General features: G+C 41.0%; 1 pseudogene across 1 annotated transcript in view; it reads left to right on the forward strand.

Annotated features, from left to right (window-relative positions):
* Positions 1-10,218, forward strand: part of LOC307097639 (jun dimerization protein 2-like) — a 35,602-nt pseudogene extending 25,384 nt beyond the window's left edge. Inside the window, exons 3-4 of the transcript in view lie at positions 7,913-8,079; positions 9,703-10,218. The product of the transcript in view is annotated as a jun dimerization protein 2-like (transcript). The remainder of the gene's footprint in view (positions 1-7,912; positions 8,080-9,702) is intronic.
* The last annotated feature ends 263 nt before the right edge of the window (positions 10,219-10,481 follow it).

Here is a 10,481-nt window from a genome sequence, read left to right on the forward strand (position 1 = left end):
ACTGGCAGTTGGACATCCCTCTAGCATCTCTCTCGCAATCCAGGACCTCTGGCTCCTAACCGCTCACCTGCCTGCCTGCCCTAACCACTCTGCCTGCCTGCCTGATCCGCCTAACTGCCCTCCCCTGCCAGCTTGGTCACCCCTAACTGCCCTCCCCTGCTGGCCTGGTCACCCCTATTAACTTTTTTTATTTTAATCTTATCCCCTTCACACACAATTGTATTTGATTTCCTTATTGGCTTCTCCCTCTCACACAACTTTTTTCTCTCCTTTATGTAACACTTTTTTCCTACTGACTCATCATTTATAAACTTTTCTTTCCTCCTTATTTCCTACTTCTGTTCCATCATCCTTCTTCCCATATTTCTCCTACTCTTCCTCCCTCCCTACACTCCTTCTTTCCTTTAACTTTACCCCTGACCTCCCTCCCCTTTTCCTTCTTTCCCACCTTAAATTTTTCTTCACTTCCTCCCTTGGACCTGCTTTACTCCCCCCCTTCCCACCCATTTCTTCCTTCTTCCCATTCTCCTTTTAAGCTCTAACAGCTCCCCTTTAAAACTTTTCTTCCCTCCCTCTTTCTCTCTCATCCTACCTTTCCCATACATTCTTCTCTACTAACTTCCACTGTTTTAATATCTATCTGCCTAATTATTCTCTATCATTTATCTTTTTCTTTTCTAACTCCTACTTTTAAAATCTGTCCCCAGTACACAACTATACTTGATTTTCATTATAGCTCCTACAGTTCACTCATGCATCCTCTTTCCTTCTTTAACTCTGTTCTCTACTGACTCCTTTATAAAGTTCTTCCCTCCCTCCCTTCTTAAAGCTTCCATTTGGGGGGGCATTAACCCCCAGCCCAGGGTTCAGCCCTGGCCAGGTGTTTGCCATCCCCTCTTCTCTGGCCTCCCCACCTCTATCCTGCTCCCATTCCCTGCCCAGGACGCCTGGCCCAGGGAGGGTGGCCTAGGCCCCCGCAGCCCAGGCACTGCTGCTGCTGCTGCAAAGTAGGAGTGCTGCCACCCAGAAGGCCTTGGACTGTCCACCACTCCGTTCCAGACCAGTGGGCACCTCCCCACCAATGGCCTGTGCTGGGGGCTACTGCCCTCCTCCCACATCTGGGCGGGGCTCCTGCCCCGCCCCCCTCTGGGTGCACCTGCCCACCCCGAACTCCCACTCCCTGCTGTTGCCACCCCCTCCCACATGCAGCCCCTCGTTTCCTTCCCTTTTCCATTCCTGCGTCATTTTCTTGTTCCCTTTCTGAATTTCTGTTTCTCTGCGTGGCCTGTCTGCATGCAGGCCTGCCTTCCTCTCCCTCTCCTTTCTTATCTCCTCCTATTGTATCCTATCCTACCCTGGGCCTTGCAACTGCCTGAGCAGAGGGCGGGAATGCAGCCTGCTGATCCAGTCGTGACGTGACACTGTAACGGATAATTTGCATATTTCTCTATTATTAGTATAGATTGCAAACATATAATAAAGAAGAACAGTACATGTGGCTTTGAGAATTTTTTATACCACAAATAAATATCATACTTTCATAATTAACATTTTGTAGTAATAGGAGGAGGAGGGAGAGGAGCAGTGGTGGTGGTGGCACTAGGTACATAGTGGGATTTGCAACATCTTAATGTTGAAACAGAGTGAGATGGAGATTAGTCTGCAGAGATTTATTGGGAAGTGCTTCCTGAAACAACACCTATAGTGGTGTGAGGTAACTGGGATTTGGCAGAAAGAAATGTTGAGCTGTGATGTGGCTGCAATGGAGAACTCAATCATCTCAGGGTGTTCTCTGAAGTTGTGAAGCCTTCAGAAATACCTCAAATTGCCTAGTATTGTGCGAAGGGGACAGGAGACCTTTGTTCCCCATCAGTCAATATGTGGATACAGGCTGCTTGAGGGGAGACCATAATCCTGGGCAAGGCAGCTCTTCAGTGTTAGCAATTTTGGGGGGTGTAAGTTCCTGGTAACACACACCACAGCTTTGACTTCAGGTCATTACTTGTGTTGCTCAGATCCTCTTGCTTTATGTAAGCTCAACTAATCCTGGAACAGCTTTCTTCAGGATTCTGGTTAGACTCTTTTTTTCTGGGGAAATTTACAAAAAATAAAATAAAAATAGCACAGTCCCAGTTACAACAGTTGCCCTTGCGGCTACAAGAGATTTTCATCATCCCCTCTTATTCTACCTATTGTAGATACCCGTTGCCATTGGCTAGCAGCTCTCTGCTCTAACAGACTTGCCCAGTGATATGACCCTGGCCCCCAACCCTCAGGTCTTGAGGACTGATTGTTGTGCTCGTCTCAGGCTGGGGCTGCTATACTTATTCACTTGAAATTGTGCAGGAAGAGTACCTATCACCTTGGTGCAAATACAGTCTTCCCTTCTCTGCTAAGAATGTGGTTCCTTTCGTGGCCTGCTGGCCTCTTGGCACAAGGAACCTAAAGGAATTTCTGGCAGAGTAACTTAAAACTTAATGGGATTTTTGCAACATCCCCCCACCCCTGCCCGCCACCCTAGAAACTAAGATATATGGTCTCTCTCAGCTTACAATGGTGGGGATGAGAAAAATAAAATCTTTCAAGTGGGTCACTGGGAGTGTGATGAGTTCTTTACCTGTCACCAACCAGCCAAGCTATTTGTTATTACCCATGGGTCTTGGTGTATTCTTACCTCAGGTGACTTTTCTTTCCACAGAGAGTGGGAGAGTTTCCCTTACCACTGTCTTTCAGGAATATCCCTGAGTGGGGCTGATATGTAGCAGCAACATTTCTTTTCCAGCTTTCACATGTTCTCCCTTTGTCATCTAGTCAGAGGGGTCCCCCGTATAACCACAGGTGTGCTCTGACAAAGGGCAGCAGGGCCATGGGGGTGGATCACAGAGAGGACTGGGCGAACTTGCTCTTGAGTTATGATTCTGCTCAAGCTGACGTGTACTGCCACTGAATTACTCAGTGGTCTAGGCGCCCTTCTCGCCAGCACATCCATTATTACTTGGGTAAATGGCATGTCCTCTGTGCTCTTCCCTCACATGTGGTTGGCCGATGACATTTTCAGTTTCACATAGTATTATAAGCTAAATTGTGCCCTCCTCAAAAGGAAAAAATATATATATGTCGAAGCCTTAACCCCAGTGCTTCAGAATGTGACTGTATTTGGAGATTGGGCCTTTAAAGTGGTGATCAAGTTAAAATGATGCCATTGGGGTAGGCCCTAATCCAGTCTTACTGGTGTCTTTATAAAAAGAGGAAACTCACACACACAAAGAGACACCAGGAAGTGGGCACACAGAAAAAAGACCATGTGAGGACACAGCAAGAAGGCAACCAGAAGAAACCAAATGTGCCAAAACCTTGATCTTTGACTTATAGCCTCTAGAACTGTAAGAAAAAAATCTCTGCTGTTGAAGCCACCCAGTCTGTGGTATTTCGTTATGGCAATCTAATACAACGTCATCTTCATTCTACCATATATACTTCCTTGAGCCCTTTAATCCCTACATCTAATCTCTTCATCATTTCTTCATCACTGTGGGAGATTGTTTTCTCCAAGATTTTAATAGCCAACCTAGTAATGTGTTAGCATTATCTTGCAGGGTCCTTGCCAGAGTGTTAGCTTTTTGTATCACTAGTTTGCTTCCATATCAATAAGCTCATCTTTATTGAACTTTATGTTTCACCTCATACACTCTCCTAGATCCTTCCAGGACATGTTGGTTAGGTCCTGAAGCTCATTCAAGTTATATTCCCTTTCCTTGCACATCCCTGATTGGGTTTTGTTGTGACTTGATCTTAGTTATTGAACTGCTATCCAGGAAAGAGAGTGAGGTAGATCCTGGGAACTGGGGTTAGGGATGAGGTATGTGGTCTTGCAAAGCAGAGGACTCTAGATATCTTTAAGCAATGGAGGAGCACCCAACTTTAACAAGGAAGAGCTGGCCAGTTCTCAGGCTCAAAGGATTCAGGGAAATTTCAGATTTGAAGGTTTAAAGTTTATTGATCAGGGGTCTCCATCCCAATTTCAGGGTCTAATTCCATTTCAATTATATATGACCTGGTATAGCAAACTTGCCAGTGTTGCAAATTCAATGTTCTCTGGAACTCTGTTAGGTTAATAAGTATTATTAAATAAGTATTTAGAAATAAATATTAATAAGCTTAATATATAACTAAGAAGGGCCTCTCATTTTATTTTAACTTGATTATTACTCATCTTCAGTCTTTCATGACTTTCTCCAGTGCATCAATAGATGTCATATAAAAATTCTCATAATTGCTAGCTTTCTGAAAACCTCTAAAATGATGGAGATCTTGCAACTGCCAGTATATTCCATTCCAGTAAATCAGATTCTAGTTCACCACCATGACAATTATTCCTACTTCATGCCAAGGGCTGTCAGTACTAAACTTACAAGTAGTGATTGTTCTTCATTGCCAGCCTGCTACTAGGTGATCCAACTCCAAACTCTCATTTTAGATTTTCCTTAATAGGATTACTCAAGGCACCAACAGTTTCAGACTGGGTTCCCTGATAACAGTCTCTGAAATGAAGGTTTGCATTCAGCTGTATGTTGAGGAGTGCTTTTAAGAACAACAGAGTGAGGGAAGTAGGACTGGGTAAAGGGAAAATTTGAATTGTGATGGAATTACAGTAAGTGTTTCAGCCAATCCTAAGAAGAAATTTAAAATTGGAATTGGCTCTTCAGATTTGTTCCAAGTTGAAGTAAGTTTCTTGAGCTTTTATTCTCCTTCATTAAGTAGTCACTGAATGAGGGCTAACCCCAGGGAGGGCCATACTGTGGCCGTCAGTAGTAGGCTATTTCTGGGGAAGGGCTCAGCTGTGAGCTGTCAGCAGGTAACACCCCTAGAAGCTAGGACAATAAGCAGCTCAGTCCTAACAGGGAATTTTGGAGGTACACTACAGGATCCACTGTAAGAGATAATTACTAAGTCATCCCTGTCATCTGAATAGTCATCATTCCTATTTCAGCCCCTCCAATTATAGAAGTTGCATAAAAATAAGTTATTTAAGAGATATTTTTAATAATAATGTAACTTATAAAACAAGTTTTTGCTTGAATAACCCTTACTAAACTAGCATGTACCCTGCCTACCAAGTTTGCTTATCAATTGTTTGATGAACATGAGAAAATTTAATGCAAACCAATTGTACAAGTGAGTAATAAATAATTTGATTATCAGAAGTTTTATAAAGATTTTGAGAAAACTGATGGTATCCTGGAATATTTTATAAAAATATTTTTTGTGTGATTACCTTGCAAGAAAATATATGCAGGGAAAACTGAGAAGTAATATGATTTTAGAATTTTGTGGAAAAGACCAGCATTTTATTCATTCTTTGCTTAAAATATTAGTGCATAATTGCAATTTGAACTTAGATAGATGCTATAGAACCAAACAATTTTATTTAAGAATTTCTAGTTCAAAATTAAAGTCTCAAGCTTAGTTTTCAGTTATTTCACGGAATATTTTTTCTTCATAATTTTTTCTCAAATATCAATGACTTTCAGTTATGATTCTATACATAGAAATAGACAGCCAGATAGCACCTGTATAAAGTCTATGTTTTGATGTAATTTTAGTAGTTCTCTAGTGTTTATATAGAATGGAAAAAAAAGTTTATTTAGATTTTATTTTTAGAAAAAAAACTTTAAGCAAGTCTAAGTAAGCTCCAATTCCATTAAAAGTAATAGAAGGAGATAGAGATCAGCTCTAAGTAAATTCTTTGCAAAGGAATTTATCTTTCAATTATTCACCTCTTCTGGAAGATAAGAAAGGTTTTCTTAACCAATTAATTGAGACTGTTAACTAATTGTCATGGCAAACAAATTCAAATTTTACATCAGGAAACCACTTTTTAATTGCAAACTTGGTAAGAACACCATAAAAAGAACACCATAAACTTGTGTAGTGATGATATAGCATTTCCAGGATTCCTGCTGCATTTCATGATTAACAAATTTAAACACATGGCTTATTGGGAAAAACAGTGGGAATCAGTGACAGATAGCTACTGATTCAGATTCTAAAACAGCTATTCCCCAGTTTTCTAATGAAAGAGGTGACTGGTATTTTACTGTGTCTTTATTACTACTCAATAGATTAGTTGAGTTGGCAATAGGGGGCCAAGAATTTGTCAGTAAGTTTTCCTGGAATCTATGGGGCCAATCTGAGATCACCATAGCAACATCCTGAAAGAAATCTAGAATTTACTGAGTTTTTTACTCTTCATTAGCTAACTTCACTTCGTTCATGAGTTTACATATCTGCTTAGACCTCTAGATACTAAGCTCTTAGAAAGGAGTCATTTATTTATCTTTGTTTCAATACATGGACTAGGGAGATATTTCACACATAACATTCATTTATGTCTTTGATTAAAAAAAATCCAATTTTATATGGTAAATTTTTTTTATCACAATATTTTTTATTCCACTAAAAAGTCTGTATATTTCAATAAGTCATAAAAGTAGTTATTGATCATTGACCAGGTAGTCACTGTGCTTAATGTATGTGTGCTTATGTGTGTGTAGTTTGTATGTGGATAAATACTAATGGTTTTTGAATGCATAGATATGCAAAAAATTATAAACTGAACTTGTCACTAGATAATCAATGTAAAAGTTAGAACTTGAGCCCTGCTTTAGGAGGAAATGGGTAGGGAAGTAAAGAGACAGCAAGATCCTCAATATTTGGATAGGGACAATCACACAGTGAAAAACTTTGCCCTGACAAAGCTAATATACAAAGTGTTCCCACTGTCAATTTAGTAAACCAACTTGGTCATCAAGGCACTGAAGAAGAGTTTTGATTAATTGTAACACCCTGGAATATTGATAAATTGAGTTCAGACTGATGTTCCTCTTAAAGCTGGAATCATCCCCAGAACAATGTGTATGAAACCAATGAAATCGGGCTAGTTGAATGGTATCTCAGCTGTCCAGATAAAGTTAATGCCAGTATCAGAGTACAAAAACAATGGTCATATGGCTGCTATTATTACTACTAGTAATAACCCTGATGAGTTTATATTGAGTTTTAATGGATAGTGATTTTTATTGCCCAGCATCCAACTCAGTAACTTCAATTTCTGGGTGGACATTACTACTGTGTTGCCACTGGCTATTGAGGTCCACATAAAAAATAAACATCATTAGTTGAGTCTTAATTATAAGGCTTTAGACAAAAAAAAAAAAAACTATTATGGAAATTTCATGATTATTCCAGAGAGAGAGAAAGAGAGAAATGAGAGGGAAGCATTGATCAGTTGCCTCCCACACACTCCATGACAGGGGATAGAACCCTCAACATTTTGGTGTATAGAATGACATTCCAACCAACTGAGCCACACCAGCCCGGGCTTATTATGGAACTTTTGCAACAAATATTAAGTCCTGAAATCTGATTCATCTCTAATTGATTAAATCCGTCAATAAGTATAAGATGTAGTGAAGACAGGGGGGATGTAGAAGTGTATCTGGGACAAGCTTCATCCTGTTTCTATAACATTCACTGTAAGGGGAAATTTTGAAAAACTTTTTATTATGAATATTTTAAAACATATGTATACCTAGATAGGAGAGTAAAAATGAATTCTCATAAACCCATCAAAACTTCAATAATTATCAATACTTTGCAACTCCTGTTTCATCTATGTGTCTATCCACACCCTCTCTCTCCCTCAAGGATTATGTTGAAGTAAATCTTGAGTTCATTTCCAGTATGTACTGGTGACTGATCTTGAAGGAAATTAACTAGAAGACGTTCAAATTATTATAGACTGTGGCAGCCTGAAGAATACTACCAAGATGAAATTTGAAGTTTCTAAGCCAAACTGAGTAGCCCAACCATCCTAATAGGTTAAGATAAAAATTACTCTTAATTTTTGTAGAGAGGACTTCCTCTGCTCTTCACAGGAAAACTTCATCTACCTCAGGAGGAAAAGATTGTGCCAATGAAGCTTATGAGCTGATGGCCAGTGGAGGGTGGAGGATTCCGACAATCACTAGCCACGGCAGATCACCCACCTGTCTTTATCACATTCAGGATCCACCAGAGGTCAGGGAAGGGGATGCAAATTCTGACTATCAAGCTTTGGTGAAAGGAGAGCCTGAGATGAAGTAGATGATTCTAATGAGGAATTTTCTGCTAACTCAATACAGATAAGGAAAGTGATGTCCATGGAATGGTGACTAAGTAGGGCAAAGAGACTACAGTGAGCTGCCCCAGGCACCGAGGGGAACTCAGCTGCCTACTCCTGTGTCTGTTTCCTTATGCAGTAGGTAACAAATATGTATTTTGTTGCTATGAAGACAAGCTTTTGCCATAGGTAAGTAGCCTAATCACGGTTTTCAAGTACCATATAAGTTAAAAAATTTTCATTCAATATTTAACTCATATTTTCCATTGGCTTTGAATATTATGGATGATTTTTACCTATTTTATCTTCTATAAATTTTATATTTTTGCATTTTACTTTAGGTTTTAGATCCATTTTGAGTTAATTTTTGTGAAAGGTCTAAGGTTCTAATGTAGATTCTTTTTTCTTTGCATGTAATTGTCCAGTTGTTCTAGCACCATTTGTTGAAAAGATGATCTTTTCTCTATTGAATTGCCTTTGTTCCTAGACAAAGATCATTCAAAAACTATATTTCTGAACTTTCTATTCTGTTCTGAACTTTCTATTCTGTTCGTTTTAGTTATTTGTCAGTCTTTTTGCTAAGACCACATTACCTTGATCATCATAGCTTTATATTAAGTCTTAAAATCAGGTAGTGTTAATCTGTTGATTTTATTCTTCAGTATTGTGTTTGCCTTTCATATAAACTTTTGAATACAGTTGACCCTTAAACAATATAGATTTGAACTGCATGAGTCCACTTATACACAATTTTTTTCAGTAAATATGTACGGTACTGCAAATTTATCTTTTCTTAAAAACTTTCTTTTCTATATCTCACTTTATTGTAGGAATACAGCATATGATACAAATAACATACAAAATAAGTGTTAATTAATTGTTTATGTTATTGGTAAGACTTCTGATCAATAGTAGGCTATTAGTGGTTAAGTTTTTAGTGAGTCAAAAGTTATACCTGGGTTTTTTTCCTTGTGAGTTTTTGTCAGCATCCCTAACCCCTGTGTTGCTCAAGGGCAAACTAGTGTGTTGATATTTACAAAATAATCTGGTTGGCATTGCATTGAATCTGTATATCATTTTGGGAAAACTGTTATCTTAATAATGTCATATTATTTTCCTGAAATGGAATATATCTTAATTTATTTACATCTTTCATCAAAGTTTTATAATCCTATAAAATAAAAGCCCAGCGACTGAAACGACAGAACAACCAGAATGACCAGAGACCAGAACCATCACAGCCCCTCACCCAGGCTGGCCCTGCCCCTTAGTAAACGGTTAAGGGCAATCAGGCAGGCAGACGAGTGGTTAGGGGTGATCAGGCAGGCAGGCAGAGCCCCAGTGATTAATTGCCTCAAAGAGGGAGACCCAGGCCGCCCACCACAGCCTGCGGGAGGAATGCTCAGCAGCTGCGACGGGAGGCGCTGGCAGCAGTGGACACTGCAGGGTGGGGCTGGTGCCACGGTGGCTCCTGAGTGGGCACAGTGCCTGCAGCCTGGCCCAGGCCCTGGGGTCGCCACCTCCACCCATAGCTTCCGCAGGGCTGGACTGCTACTCCTCCTGCTATGATGCCTGGGCAGATCCTGGATCCTTCCATGACTGCGGGTTCTCTGCCAGGGCTCAGCCCCCTGACCGGACTCCCCAGCTTGGCCCTGACTGCAGAGGAGCTGAAATACGCTGACATCCACAACATTGGGGCCATGATCACCCCTTTGTGCTTCCTGGAGGTGAAACTGGGCAAGAGGCCTCAACCTGTGAAAAGTGAGCTAGATGAGGAAGAGGAGTGGAGAAAAAGGCGCTGGGAAAAGAGCAAAGTGGTGGCAGCCTGAAGCCTGAACAAGAAGAAGGAGTGGACAGAGTTTCTGGAGCAGGAATCTGAGTGGCTGGTGCTCATGAATGTGGAGCTGAAAACCCAGATGGAGAAGCTGAAGCAGGAGCAGCAGCAGCTCATTCTGACGCTCAACCGGCATCACCCCACCTGCATCGTCAGGACCGACAGTGTTAAGACCCCCAACTCAGAAGTCAACCCACTGCTGGAGCAGCTGGAGAAGAAGTGACCATGGGCTGGAAGGAGGAAGAGGAGGAGGAGCAGGAGATAAGGAGAGGGAGGAGGAGGAGGGTCCCAGAGGGCTCTTCCTTGCTGCATGAAAAACTCTTCAATGAGCCTCAGCACAGCCAGCACTGGACAGGCTTTTTTGTGAAACTCAGATCAGCCACACCAGGAAGAAACCCAGGCTGTTTAAACCCAGGACCAAGCTAGTCCTGTTCTACTTGGGGCCAGGCTTGCAGGAGGCAGGACAGAGGCTCTGGGCCCGAGAGA

This window comes from Cnephaeus nilssonii (assembly GCF_951640355.1).
Source record: "Cnephaeus nilssonii genome assembly, chromosome: 4".
Taxonomy (NCBI): domain Eukaryota; kingdom Metazoa; phylum Chordata; class Mammalia; order Chiroptera; family Vespertilionidae; genus Cnephaeus; species Cnephaeus nilssonii.